General features: G+C 51.7%; 1 protein-coding gene across 1 annotated transcript in view; it reads right to left on the bottom strand.

Moving 5' to 3' along the window:
• Positions 1–11,498, bottom strand: part of LOC145350346 (gap junction gamma-1 protein-like) — a 41,434-nt gene extending 29,936 nt beyond the window's left edge. The window contains exon 1 of the mRNA XM_080199583.1: positions 11,478–11,498. The gene's annotated coding sequence lies outside the window, so the exon portion shown is untranslated. The remainder of the gene's footprint in view (positions 1–11,477) is intronic.
• Between the last annotated feature and the right edge of the window lie 1,232 nt (positions 11,499–12,730).

Genomic DNA, 12,730 nt, shown 5'->3' with positions numbered 1-12,730 from the left:
TCACGGAATGGTGGAGCAGGTCCGAGGGGCCAAACGGCCTACTCCTGCTCACATTTTCAAACCCCACGGTCTCCTAACTCAAGAGGTGAAAACACGACTCAACGATAATCCACGGGAACAGTCCGAAGTCTGAGACCTGGTAAGAGCCCAGGCAAACACTAAGCTCAGAACACTCACAAAACTCTGAGCTTGGCAGCAGAGCCTGTGTACACTGATGGGAAGGTAACGAGAGACCCATTCACCCCAGGGACGAGGAGGAGCCAGCGCTGTGAATAAGGCTCTTGCGGTCTGAAGGAGATTCCTGAAAAACAATCCATCAGCAGCCCTGGAACTTCCTCACGCGTATCAAAAAGAAGGTTGGCCAATGAGTTTGTAGATCGGGTACAGTTACTCCAGTGTCAGGTTACGGGAGCACAGCAACTGGAGCAGGGGGGGCTGATACAATAGACACGCACGCAGCCCCACTAGATCCACATCCCCAATCATCTCTACTGCACTGTAGGAAACACGGCAGCAAGCTCCTACAACGTGACAATGACCACTGTCACAGTTTGAGGCACAGACACTGGTCCCAAGGGATTGGGGAAAATACATCCCCTATTCTCAGTGTCACTGGATCCGACACACCCGGCTATCCAAAGAACCTTGCTTTAAGGTTTACTCGATTAAGGAAATTTGGTATGTCCGCTACGACTCTCACCAACGTGCACCATAGAAAGCACTCTTCCTGGTTGTATCACAGCTTGGTGTGGGTTCCTGCTCTGACCAAGACCGCAAGGAACTACAAAGGGTCGCGAATGAAGCCCGATCCATCACGCAAACCAGCCTCCCATCCATTGTCTACACTTCCCACTGCCTTGGAAAAGCAACCAGCATAATTAAGGATCTCACGCACCCCGGACATTCTCTCTTCCACCTTCTTCCGTCAGGAAAAAGATATAAAAGTCTGAGATCACGTACCAACCGACACAAGAACAGCTTCTTCCCTGCTGCTGTCAGACTTTTGAATGGACTTACTTTGCATTGAGTTGATCTTTCTTTACACCCTTGCTATGACTGTAACACTACATTCTGCTCCCTTCCATTTCCTGCTCTGTGAACGGTATGCTTTGTATAGCGCGCAAGAAACAATACTTTTTACTGTATGCTAATATACGTGACAATAATAAACCAAATCCTCTGACAGACAGCATCTTTGACAGTGCAGCACTCCCTCCGCAGTGCTCTGGGAGTGTCAGCCTGGATTTGTCACACTGAAGTCTCTACAGCGGGACCTGAATCCATAACTTTCTGAGTCAGAGACAAGCGCGCGACGGACTGAGGCACAGCTAGCTCACTCACAACAGCCACTGGAGATAAAAGCAAAACACTGCGGATGCTGGAATCTGAGACCTGGAGAAACTGTTTCCATTGGCAACTGGACAGACAAGCAGGGAATACAGATGTAGGATAGTTGGCCAAAGGGCCAGTGATAACATCTGGAGACACGCCAGACAACGGCGAGTTGTTATGATCCACAATATTCTGGCAGGGAGGAAAGGGCGGTGGAATCAGATTCAACAATAACTTTCAAAAGGGAATTGGATAAATGCTTGAACAGGAAAAAATATTGGCAGGGCTATGGGAAGAGAGCAGGCAAGTGGGGCTAAATGCGTAGTCTTTTTTTCCAAGGTGGCGGTGTAGAACAAAAAGGGCCAAATGGCCCTACACTTCCAGCCTGTAGCATCGCTAATAGATTCCCAAGCCAGTTCAATACTGAGGACAGTTGCCAGCATCCACACCACCATCCACCCCCCCCCCCCCCCACCCCCCTATAGAGTTCCCTTTTTATTATTCAGCCTCAAGTTAATGACAGGAAAGAGAACGTTAAGGGTTCTAAAGGGCAGTGACGCTCGGTACAGTTGAGTGAATCAGAGGGAGGGAGGGAGGGAGGGAGGGAGGGCGGGGGCTGCGGTATCACACAAAGGTTCAGAGACAATACCCGCCGTTTAAAACAACAGGGATACGACGTGGAGGGGATTAATTCACAGATGGTACAAGGCAGTTAAACTGCTTTGTGAAGTGTCAAATTCCGAGCCCCCTCCCCACCCTCCAATAATCCAAAGGCCAATTTGCAAGTAGAACTAGCACCCCGTTGTAACACTGCTCCATCATGGTACCGCTAGCCCATAAACCCCACACAAAACACACTGCATTCAAAGAGGCCCCAGGACATGAAGGAACACCATTTATTCTTGTCTAACTGGAGGGTACTCACACATGGCATTAATTTCACTCCCCTCTCTGCTTCCAAGGCCACAGATGTTTTGATTTGATTTATTATTGTCACATGTATTGGGATACAGGGGAAAGTATTGTTTCTTGCATATTAGACAGACAGGGGTGGCACGGTGGTTAGCACTGCTGCCTCACAGCGCCAGGGACTCGGGTTTCATTCCCGGCCTGGGCCAGCGCCTGCGTGGAGTTTGCACATTCTCCCCGTGTCTGCGTGGGCTTCCTCTGGGTGCTCCGGTTTCCTCCCACAGTCTGAAAGATGTGCTGGTTAAGCGCATTGACCCGAACAGGTGCCGGAAATTTCACAGTAACTTCATTGCAGTGTTAATATAAGCCGTACTTGTGCCAAATAAATAAAAACTTTACTAAATTTTACTAAACTCTACAATGCAGAGAACAGGAATAGAATTGCACTGTGCAATGGCCATTTGGAAATGTCTGGAATGTTCTTTCAAATATCTACTAGTTAAAGGATATCTTTGCAAAAAAAAACAAATTTGCGATTAGCGAAGGAGACAGGCTGGAATTTCTCTCCCTAAAAGAGAGAAGGATGAGGGGTGATGTGATAAAGCTCTTTAAAATTGTGAAGGAGTTCGGCAGGGGAGACATGGAGACGTTCCTGCTCATCTGGGAGACCAAGGCGGGAGCTACAAACGTAACGTATCATTAACAAATCTGGCAAGAAACGGAGGAGAAACTTCTTTACCCAGAGATTGGAACTCGCTATCACAGGGAGTGGTGGAAGTGGATAGCATAGAGGAAACTAACGCAAAGTCAGGTAACCACGAGGGAGAAAGGAATAGAGGGGTATGCTGATGGGGTGAGATGAGGGATAGTAATAACCTGTTGGGCCGAATGGTCAGTTTCTGTGCCATTTAAGAATGGTGCAATAAATTGGATCTGATGTTTACAGCCCCTTTACCTGGTCTCAACAGCAAATAGAAACACCTTCTCCGCATCTGTCCGACTGCAAGCTCTCCATCAGTCAACCTTAACCTTCTCTTTCCAAGAGAAAAGACAATCAGACTATTCAATCTTTCTGGATAGATACAGCCTCTCAGTTCTAGGTTCCGTTCACGTATATCATTCTTGTATATCCCACCACTGCCTCCCCCACCCCACCTCACACCTCCCCATAGCGGATAATAACTACTCGCTATTGTATGGGGGATTGGCAAAGGGTTTCCTTTGCTTCTTTGGCCAATTATCTTAAATCTGTAATCCTTGGGCTGTTAATCATAAAATCCCCTCTCCACAGAAAGAGGCCACTTAGCCCATCGGGCCTGTACCGACAACAATCCCATCCTGGCCCTTATATCCCTGTAACCATAAGATCATAGGATATAGGAGCAGAATTAGGCCATTTGGCCCATCGAGTCTGCTCCGCCATTCAATCATGGCTGATATTTTTCTCATCCCCATTCTCCTGCCTTTTCCCCATAACCCCTGATCCCCTTATTAATCAGGAACCCATCCATCTCTGTCTTAAAGACATTCAATGACCTGGCCTCTACAGCCTTCTGTGGCAAAGAGGTCCACAGACTCACCACTCTCTGGCTGAAGAAGTTCCTCCTCATCTCTGTCTTAAAGGAGTGTCCCTTCAGCCTGAGGTTGTGCCCTCTGGTTCTAGTCTCTCCCGCTAGTGGAAACCCCACGTATTTACCCTGCTAATCCCACTGACACTAAAGGCCAATTTGCGCATGGCCAATCCACCTAACTCGCACATTGTAACAGCAGCCTTTGTATAATATGGAGAGCAGTACTGTGCACGGTGACTCCAAACATGGTCTAACCAGGGTTCGAAAGCTGAGAACATAAGAACATAAGAAATAAGAGCAGGAGTAGGCCATCTAGCCCTTCGAGCCTGCCCCGCCATTCAATATGATCATGGCTGATCTGTCATGGCTCAGTTCCACATTCCCGCCCTCTCCCCATAACCCTTAATCCCCTCTCTTATCAAAAACCCATCAACCCGCGTCTTAAAAATATTTAGCGAGGCAGCCTCCACCACTTCAACGGGCAGAGAATTCCAGAGATTCACCACCCTTTGAGTGAAGAAGTTCCTCCTCAACTCCGTTCTAAACCGCCTCCCCTTTATCTTGAGGCTGTGCCCCCTAGTCCTACTGTCTTTTTTGAGCGGGAAGAGTCTCTCCACCTCTATCCTATCCATCCCATTCATCATCTTATACGTCTCAATGAGATCTCCCCTCATTCTTCTAAACTCTAACGAGTACAAGCCTAGTTTATTCAGCCTCTCCTCATAGCTCAACCCCCTCAACTCCGGCATCAGCCTAGTAAACCTCCTCTGCACTCCCTCCAAGGCCAAAATATCCTTGCGCAAGTACGGCGCCCAAAACTGCACACAGTACTCCAGCTGCGGCCTCACCAATGCCCTATACAGCCGCAGCAAGACCTCCTTACTTTTATATTCAATCCCCCTCGCTATGAGCTTTTTGATTCTATCGCTGTGGAAATGAAGAGCGGGGCTTGGTTCCCCCACTCATTGTCATTAACATTAATCACCATTAGCAACTGGGGCATCTGTATTCCAAGATGCCCCTGATCCTCTATCCTATTTGACCTCAGGATGTAACAGAGCCAAATTGAAATATTGGTCCATTTAGTCTGCCCTGTAAAATCATGAATTGCTTGGTATCTACTTGCCCAGAGCCTGGTGGGGGGGGAGTCTCCCAGGAGAGGAGCGGCACGGTGGCACAGTGGGTTAGCACTGCTGCCTCACAGCGCCAGGGAACCGGGTTCAATTCCAGCCTCGGGTCACTGTCTGTGTGGAGTTTGCACATTCACCCCGTGTCTGCGTGGGTTTCCTCCGGGTGCTCCGGTTTCCTCCCACAGTCCAAAGATGTGCGGGTTAGGTTGATTGGCTGTGCTAAATTGACCTTAGTGCCAGGGGAATTAGCCTGCGTAAATGTGTGGGGTTACGGGGATAGGGCCTGGGTGGGATTGTGGTCGGTGCAGACTCGATGGGCCAAATGGCCTCCTGCTGCACTGGAGGGATTCTACGAGGGAGAGCAGATCATTAAAAGGGGTTTGCACGATCAGGAACGTTCCAGTCTGATCTCTTTAGGTGATGATCCCAGAATCTCGGCAACAACTTCCGTTTATCTCTCAGTTTTATCATAAAATGTTTCCAAGGTGACGTCAAACTGACCCTCATCGGGAAAGGTGGGAAGTTTGCTCAAAGACGGAACCTCTTCGAGTGAGGAGAGGGGGAGTATCAGAACCTCGGGCCCAGGGACAGATTTACAGAATGTGAACATCGCTGGTAAAGCCAGCATTTGCCGCCCGATCCTAAGCGCCCTTGAACTGAGTAGTTACTATGGCAGCACAGTGGTTAGCACTGCTGCCTCACTGCGCCAGAGTCCTGGGTTCGATTCCCAGCTTGGGTCACTGTGTGGAGTTTACACATTCTCCCCGTGTCTGCGTGGGATTTCCTCCGGGTGCTCCGGTTTCCTCCCACAGTGCAGGTTAGGTGGATTGGCCGTGCTAAATTGCCCCTTAGTGTCAGGAAGACTAGTTAGGGTAAATGCAAGGGGTTATGGGGGTAGGGCCTGAGTGGGATTGTGGTCGGTGCAGACTCGATGGGCCGAGTGGCCTCCTTCTGCACGATAGGAATTTTATGATTATAATTAAGAGCCAACCACATAGTGTGGGTCTGGAGTCACATGTAGACCAGATCAGGTAAGGCTAGAAGATTTCCCCCAGTAATAGACTTATAGAATAGAATAAGAACATAAGAACATAAGAAATAGGAGCAGAAGTAGGCCATCTGGCCCTTCGAGCCTGCCCCGCCATTCAATAAGATCATGGCTGATCTGTCGTGGCTCAGTTCCACTTTCCCGCCCTCTCCCCATAACCCTTAATCCCTTCTCTTATCAAAAACCCATCAACCCGCTTCTTAAAAATATTTAGCGAGGCAGCCTCCACCACTTCAACGGGCAGAGAATTCCAGAGATTCACCACCCTTTGAGTGAAGAAGTTCCTCCTCAACTCCGTTCTGAACCGCCCCCCCTTTATCTTGAGGCTGTGCCCCCTAGTCCTACTGTCTTTTTTGAGCGGGAAGAGTCTCTCCACCTCTATCCTATCCATCCCATTCATCATCTTATACGTCTCAATGAGATCTCCCCTCATTCTTCTAAACTCTAACGAGTACAAGCCTAGTTTATTCAGCCTCTCCTCATAGCTCAACCCCCTCAACTCCGGTATCAGCCTAGTAAACCTCCTCTGCACTCCCTCCAAGGCCAAAATATCCTTGCGCAGGTGCGGCGCCCAAAACTGCACACAGTACTCCAGCTGCGGCCTCACCAATGCCCTATACAGCTGCAGCAAGACCTCCCTACTTTTATATTCAATCCCCCTCGCTATGAAGGCCAGCATCCCATTCGCCTTCCTGACCACCTGCTGCACCTGCAGGCTGGGTTTTTGCGACTCATGCACAAGGACCCCGAGGTCCCTCTGCACCGTCGCCTGCTGCAGTTTTTCGCCACGTAAGTAATAGTCCTTCCTACCATTCTTCCTACCAAAGTGGACCACCTCACACTTGCCAACATTAAATTCCATTTGCCATTTCCTGGCCCATTCGCCCAGCCTATCTAGATCCTTCTGCAGACTCTCCACACCCTCCGCACAATTTGCCTTTCCCCCAATCTTGGTGTCATCAGCAAATTTCGACACCCTACACTCGGTTCCCTCCTCCAGATCATCTATATAAATGGTAAATAGCTGAGGCCCCAGCACCGACCCCTGGGGCACCCCACTAGTCACCAACCGCCAATCCGAATAGCACCCATTGACCCCCACTCTCTGCCTCAATCCCTACAATGCAGGAGGGGGGCCATTCAGCCCATCAAACCTGCGCCAACAATCATCCCACACAGGCTCTATCCCCATAACCCCACATATTTATCCTGCTAGTCCCCCTGACACTAAAGGTCAATTTAAGCATGGCCAATCAAACTAACCCGCACATCTTTGGACTGTGGGAGGAACCCGGGGCACCTGGAGGAAACCCACGCAGACACGGGGAGAGCATGCGAACTCCACACAGTCACCCAAGGCGGGAACCGAACTTGGCGCTGTGAGGCAACACTGCTAACCACTGTGCCACTGATTAATAAATTAGTGAAGCCGGTGGGTTTTTACAGCGCCTGTGGCTTGCTTTCGATTCCAGAATGTATTAGATGAATTTAAATTCCACTAGCTTCCATGGGCAGGATTTGAACCCGTTTCCCCAGACCATCAGCTCTGGCCAGTGGATTACGGGTCGGATGATATTACCGCTACAACACTGCCTCCCGCACCATGTGGAGGGGCAAGTACAGTGAGAAATGATCGAGAGGCCAGCACTGGAGGAGTGCAGAGATCTCACAAGGTGGTAGGGCTGGAGGAGGTTACAGAGACTTGGGGAGGTGGGAGGTGACAAGAATCTGAATGCAGAGTTTGAGAATATTACATTGGCCATAGTGTCAGACAGAGAGCCTAAGCAGGTCAGCAGGTCAGCACGGGGGAATGAGGAGGAGACGTACCAGTGTGAGCAAGGAACAAGAGTACAGGAAGGTAGAATTGGAAGAGTCAAGTCTGGAGGTAGCACATGCTTCAAATTGTTGAATTTAATTAGACAAACAAAACTGCTTTTAATTGCGTCAATTAAGTGATAAATATTGCCTAAGACACCAGAGAGATCTCCTCAGCTCCTACTGCAGTGTCCTGGGGGCTTTTACCTACAGCTGAGGGGGTAAATGGAGACTCAAATTCAGATCTCAGCCAGAACATGGATTTCTAGTCACACGGAGAGTCACTGCCACCCCAGCAAAGAAACCCCTTCCTCGGGTATCCAAATCTGGGAGACTTGAGACCTTGACACTTTTGAATGGACCTATCTCGCATTAAGTTGATCTTTCTCTACACCCTAGCCAACACTACATTCTGCACTCTCTCCTTTCCCTCCCTATGAATAGTATGCTTTGTCTGTATAGCGCGCAAGAAACAATACTTTTCACTGTATATTGTTACATGTGACAATAATAAATCAAATCAAAAACCTCCAATTCTAGAAGAAGAGAACAGATTTGGAGAGAGTGCAGAGGAGATGGACCAGAATGAGGGAGGGGGGTGGGGGTGTGATCACAGAATCTCTAGTGTAGAAGGAGGCCATTCAGCCCATCAAGTCTACACAGACCATAATCCCACCCAAGCCCTATTCCTATAACTCCATGCATTTACCTTAGCTAGTCCCCTGACACTAAGGGGCAATTTAGCATGGCCAAACCACCTAACCCACACATCTTTGGACTGTGGGAGGAAACCGAAGCACCCGGAGGAAACCCACACAGACACGGGGAGAATGTGTAAACTCCATGCAGAGAGGGACCTGAGGCTGGAATTGAACCCGAGTCCCTGGTGCTGTGAGGCAGCAGCGCTAACCACTGTGCCACCGTGCCACCCTGGTGTACCAGAATGAGGGGGTGGAGGGAATGTACTAGGATGAGGTGGGGGGGGGTGGGGGAGATGTACCAGAATGAGGGGGTGTTGGTGGGGTGTGGGTGGTGGGATGTACCAGAATGGGCCCAGGGATGAATGAATTCAGTTAATTAATGAGTGGGGAAGTCAGGGATAGTTCACCTTCGAGCAGAGCAATGGGAGAGGGGATCCAATACTGATGGTGGACTTTAGGATTGGTTTTGGGAAGAGTCAACAAGAGGAACGAGCTTCCACTGGCAGAGGGTCAATAATCAGAGGGGGACAGGTTGAAGGCGAGGGGCAGAGGTGGAGGGGTAACATTGTCAAGCAGCCAGTTACTACAATCTGGAGTGAAGCAGCGTTGCAGGCAGGGTTAGGATCACCAACAGCTGAACATGGAAGAACCGGTGTTTCTGGGGCTCCTGCAACCACTCACACCCCACCCCCCCCCCACTCTACACAGCGACTCCTGCTCAGGTATGGGTCCCAGGTGATGTTGAGATTTGGGGGGGGTGGGGGGTGGGTGTTATACTATCAAGGTCAGGGATGGAGGGGGTGCGAAGGCAGAATAATGGTCTGTAATAATGGAGTGGGGAGCAGAGGGAGACTAGGGGCTCTGTCCTCAGGGTCCGGGAGGGTGGGGCTGCGCAGCGGTAGAGGGAGAACAGGGGCTCTGTTCTCAGGGTCAGGGATGGTGGGGGTGGGGGAGATTAGGGGCTCTGTCAGGGTCTGGGAGGATGAACAGGGGCTTTGTTCTCAGGGATGGGGGGTGCGGAGGGAGAATGGGGGGCTCTGTTCTCAGGGTCAGGGATGACAGGAGTGGGGGAGACTAGGGGCTCTGTTCTCAGGGATGGGGGGTGCAAAGGGAGAATGGGGGGCTCTGTTCTCAGGGTCAGGGATGGCAGGAGGTGGAGGGAGGGTCTCTGTTGTGATGCCTCCCACAGGCAAGCATTCAATACTTGATTCCCAGGCCCAATCAGGAAGATCAATTATATATAAAGTTTTTAAAGTTTATTTATTAGTGTCACAAATAGGCTTACATTAACACTGCAATGAAGTTACTGCGAAAATCCCCTAGTCCCCAAACTCTGGCGCCTGTTCGGATACACTGAGGGAGAATTTAGCATGGCCAATGCACCTTAACCAGCACGTCTTTCGGACTGTGGGAGGAAACCGAAGCACCCGGAGGAAACCCACGCAGACATGGGGAGAACGTGCAAACTCCACACAGACAGTGACCCGAAGCCGGGAATGAAACACAAGTCCCTGGCGTTGTGAGGTACCAGTGCCAATCTCTGTGTCACCGTGCTGCCCCCCCACCCCCCAACCCCACCCCACATCAGGGTCTGGGGGAGGAGGGTGGGGGTTACTGGATGGATGGAGGTGGGCAAAAAATTGAAATCGGATCTCCTTGAGCAAGAGAGTTGTGTGTGCCCCCCTCCCCACACACACACACCCCCCAGTACCTGTGCAGCAAACAGCACAACCATCCCACACTGTGTAAATCTGAGGCAGTGCCAGAGATCAAATAACCGGGAACAAAGGATAGAGTGAGGAAAGGAGGAGGAGAGAGGGAGAGGAGGGGGTACAATTAACCCAAACCCCTCACTTTTCACACAAGGTTTCTCCCAAAGACAAAAAAGGTGTTTTTGTTTTAATATATAAGAGTGGACAGAGCCCTCTCCCTCCTCCTGTCCCACACTCTCTCCAGCTGGCTTTCTCTCTCTCCCCCTCCCACACTCTCCCTCTCTCAGTCCCGATCTTCGCGCCACCTTTCCAAAGGCACCGCCGACTGATCCAAACCTCTCCCACATACACCCGGGCAGAGTGTTTACCCTCAAAGGGTGACTGAAGGTGTTGACAAGGTCCACAAACTCCGAGTTAACGAGAGGGAGAGAGGGACTAGGTGGGAAAAATGCAGAGAAAGTTTGTAAAACTTTGCTGAAAGTTTGTTGTGAAATTGACCTGAAATCGCCGGAGCTGGAAATGACCCAGAGGCAAAAACTGTGGGAGGGGCAGAGACCCCCAGCACTGGGGGTGTGGTTGGGGGGAGAGACAGGGTCTCAGCACTGAGGGGGGGGGGAGGAACGGGGTTCCAGCACTGGGGGGGGGGGGGGGGGGAGAGAGGGGGACAAGACTCCCAGCACTGGGTGGGGGGTGGCACAGGACCCCCAGCACTGGGAGGTGAGGGGGAGGGGGGTTGAGAGAGAGGGTCTCAGCACTGGGGGGAGAGGGGGACAAGATCCCCAGCACTGGGGGAAGACAGGGTTCCCAGTGCTGGAGGAAGGGGAGGGGGGGAGAGGATTCCCCCCCCCTCAACACTGGGGAAGACAGGACCCCCAGCACTGGGGGGGGGGGGGGGGGAACAGGATCCAGCACTGGGGGAAGGGGGGAGAGACAGGACCCCCAGCACTGGGGGGGAGAACAGGATCCAGCACTGGGGGGGAGAGACACGACCCCCAGCACTGGGGGGGAGAGACAGGACCCCCAGCACTGGGGGAAGGGGGGAGAGACAGGACCCCCAGCACTGGGGGAAGGGGGGAGAGACAGGACCCCCAGCACTGGGGGGTGGGCACACGATCCCCAGCATTGGAGAGGACAGGACCCCCAGCACTGTGAGGGGACAGGACCCCCAGCACTGGGTGGGGTGGGGTGGGGGGGGGGCTACAGGGTTCCTCCCTGACCTGGGAAAGTCACTGTCCCCGGGAACAGATACAAATACTCACCAATCGACTGGGACTCCCCCCCCCGGGCTTGCAGCAACAACTTGTAAGATGCACAATCTCTCTCTCTGCCTCTCAAACAAAGACAAGGCAAGGAGAGAGAGGGAAAAAAAAACCTGGCAGAGAAACAGGAGAAGGCACGTGATTCCCGAAACCTCCTAAAATCTCCCCCAAGTCCTTCCCCCTGCTGTACCTTCTCCTCCCCCCACCACCCCCTCCACCCCCCCCCCCCTCCTCACATTAGCAGCCCTGGGATATCTAACACATGGCAGCCTGCTCTCTCCCAGCTGAAACCCTCAGCGCTGTCGGCAGGAAGGAGGAGGCTGTATTCATGTTATTAAAGTCCTCACTGTGAGCATGAGTCCCCCCCCCCCACCGGTGGGGGGGATGCTCCGGGTGGGGTGGGGGGGTTAGGGATCAATGGGGTGTTTTACAGACAGCAAAAACTCACAAGGGCCAACATTCAGCACCTTCTCCTTCCCCCCCACCCACACACACCCCTCCCCCACAGATAGAATCTTTCACCTCTTCCCGTTTTGGAGACTTTGTTTTATCTTTGCAGAAGCAGCCATTACCCCCACCCCAGCAACTGCCCCCCCCCCCCACATCCCACATCCCACACTCTCCTCGCTCCTGTACCCACTCCCCCTCCCACTTCTGTATATTCTTGCATCCCCGCTCCCATATCCCACCCTCCGTTCCCACATCCCACCACCCGTTCCCATATCCCACTCCCCCTTTCTTGTATCACACTCAGTCCAATATCTCATTCCCCCCTCATTCCTGTACCCACTACCCTAACCCCATTCCCATATCCCACTCCCCCCTCACTCCCGTATCCCACTCTCCATTCCCATATCTCACTCCCCCGATTCCCATATCCCCCTCCCCCCTCACTCCCATATTTCACTCCCCCTTCGCTCCCATATCCACTCCCCATTCCCATATTTCATTTTCCCATTCCCATATCTCACTTCCCCATGATTCCCATATCCCACTCTCCACTCACTCCCATATCCCAGCCCCTATTCCCATTTCTCACTTCCTGCCTTCCCATATCTCACTCCTCTCTCACTCCCAAATACCACATCCAAACTCCCCCCTAGCCCTTATCCCACAGTCCCCTAACTCCCATATCCCATCCCCCCATTCTCGTATTCCCATATTCATCCCTCCAGCACCTCCCTCCTCTTCCATACCCCACCCCACCTCTTTCTTTAAAGGGAGACCTCTTGTTTTTGTACCATGTGCCCTAC

The sequence above is a fragment of the Carcharhinus amblyrhynchos genome, chromosome 11, assembly GCF_965287045.1.
Source record: "Carcharhinus amblyrhynchos chromosome 11, sCarAmb.v2.hapA, whole genome shotgun sequence".
NCBI classification, from domain to species: Eukaryota; Metazoa; Chordata; class Chondrichthyes; order Carcharhiniformes; family Carcharhinidae; genus Carcharhinus; species Carcharhinus amblyrhynchos.
Note: the sequence above shows the minus strand (reverse complement) of the source record. Positions and strands in the feature narration are given on the sequence as shown.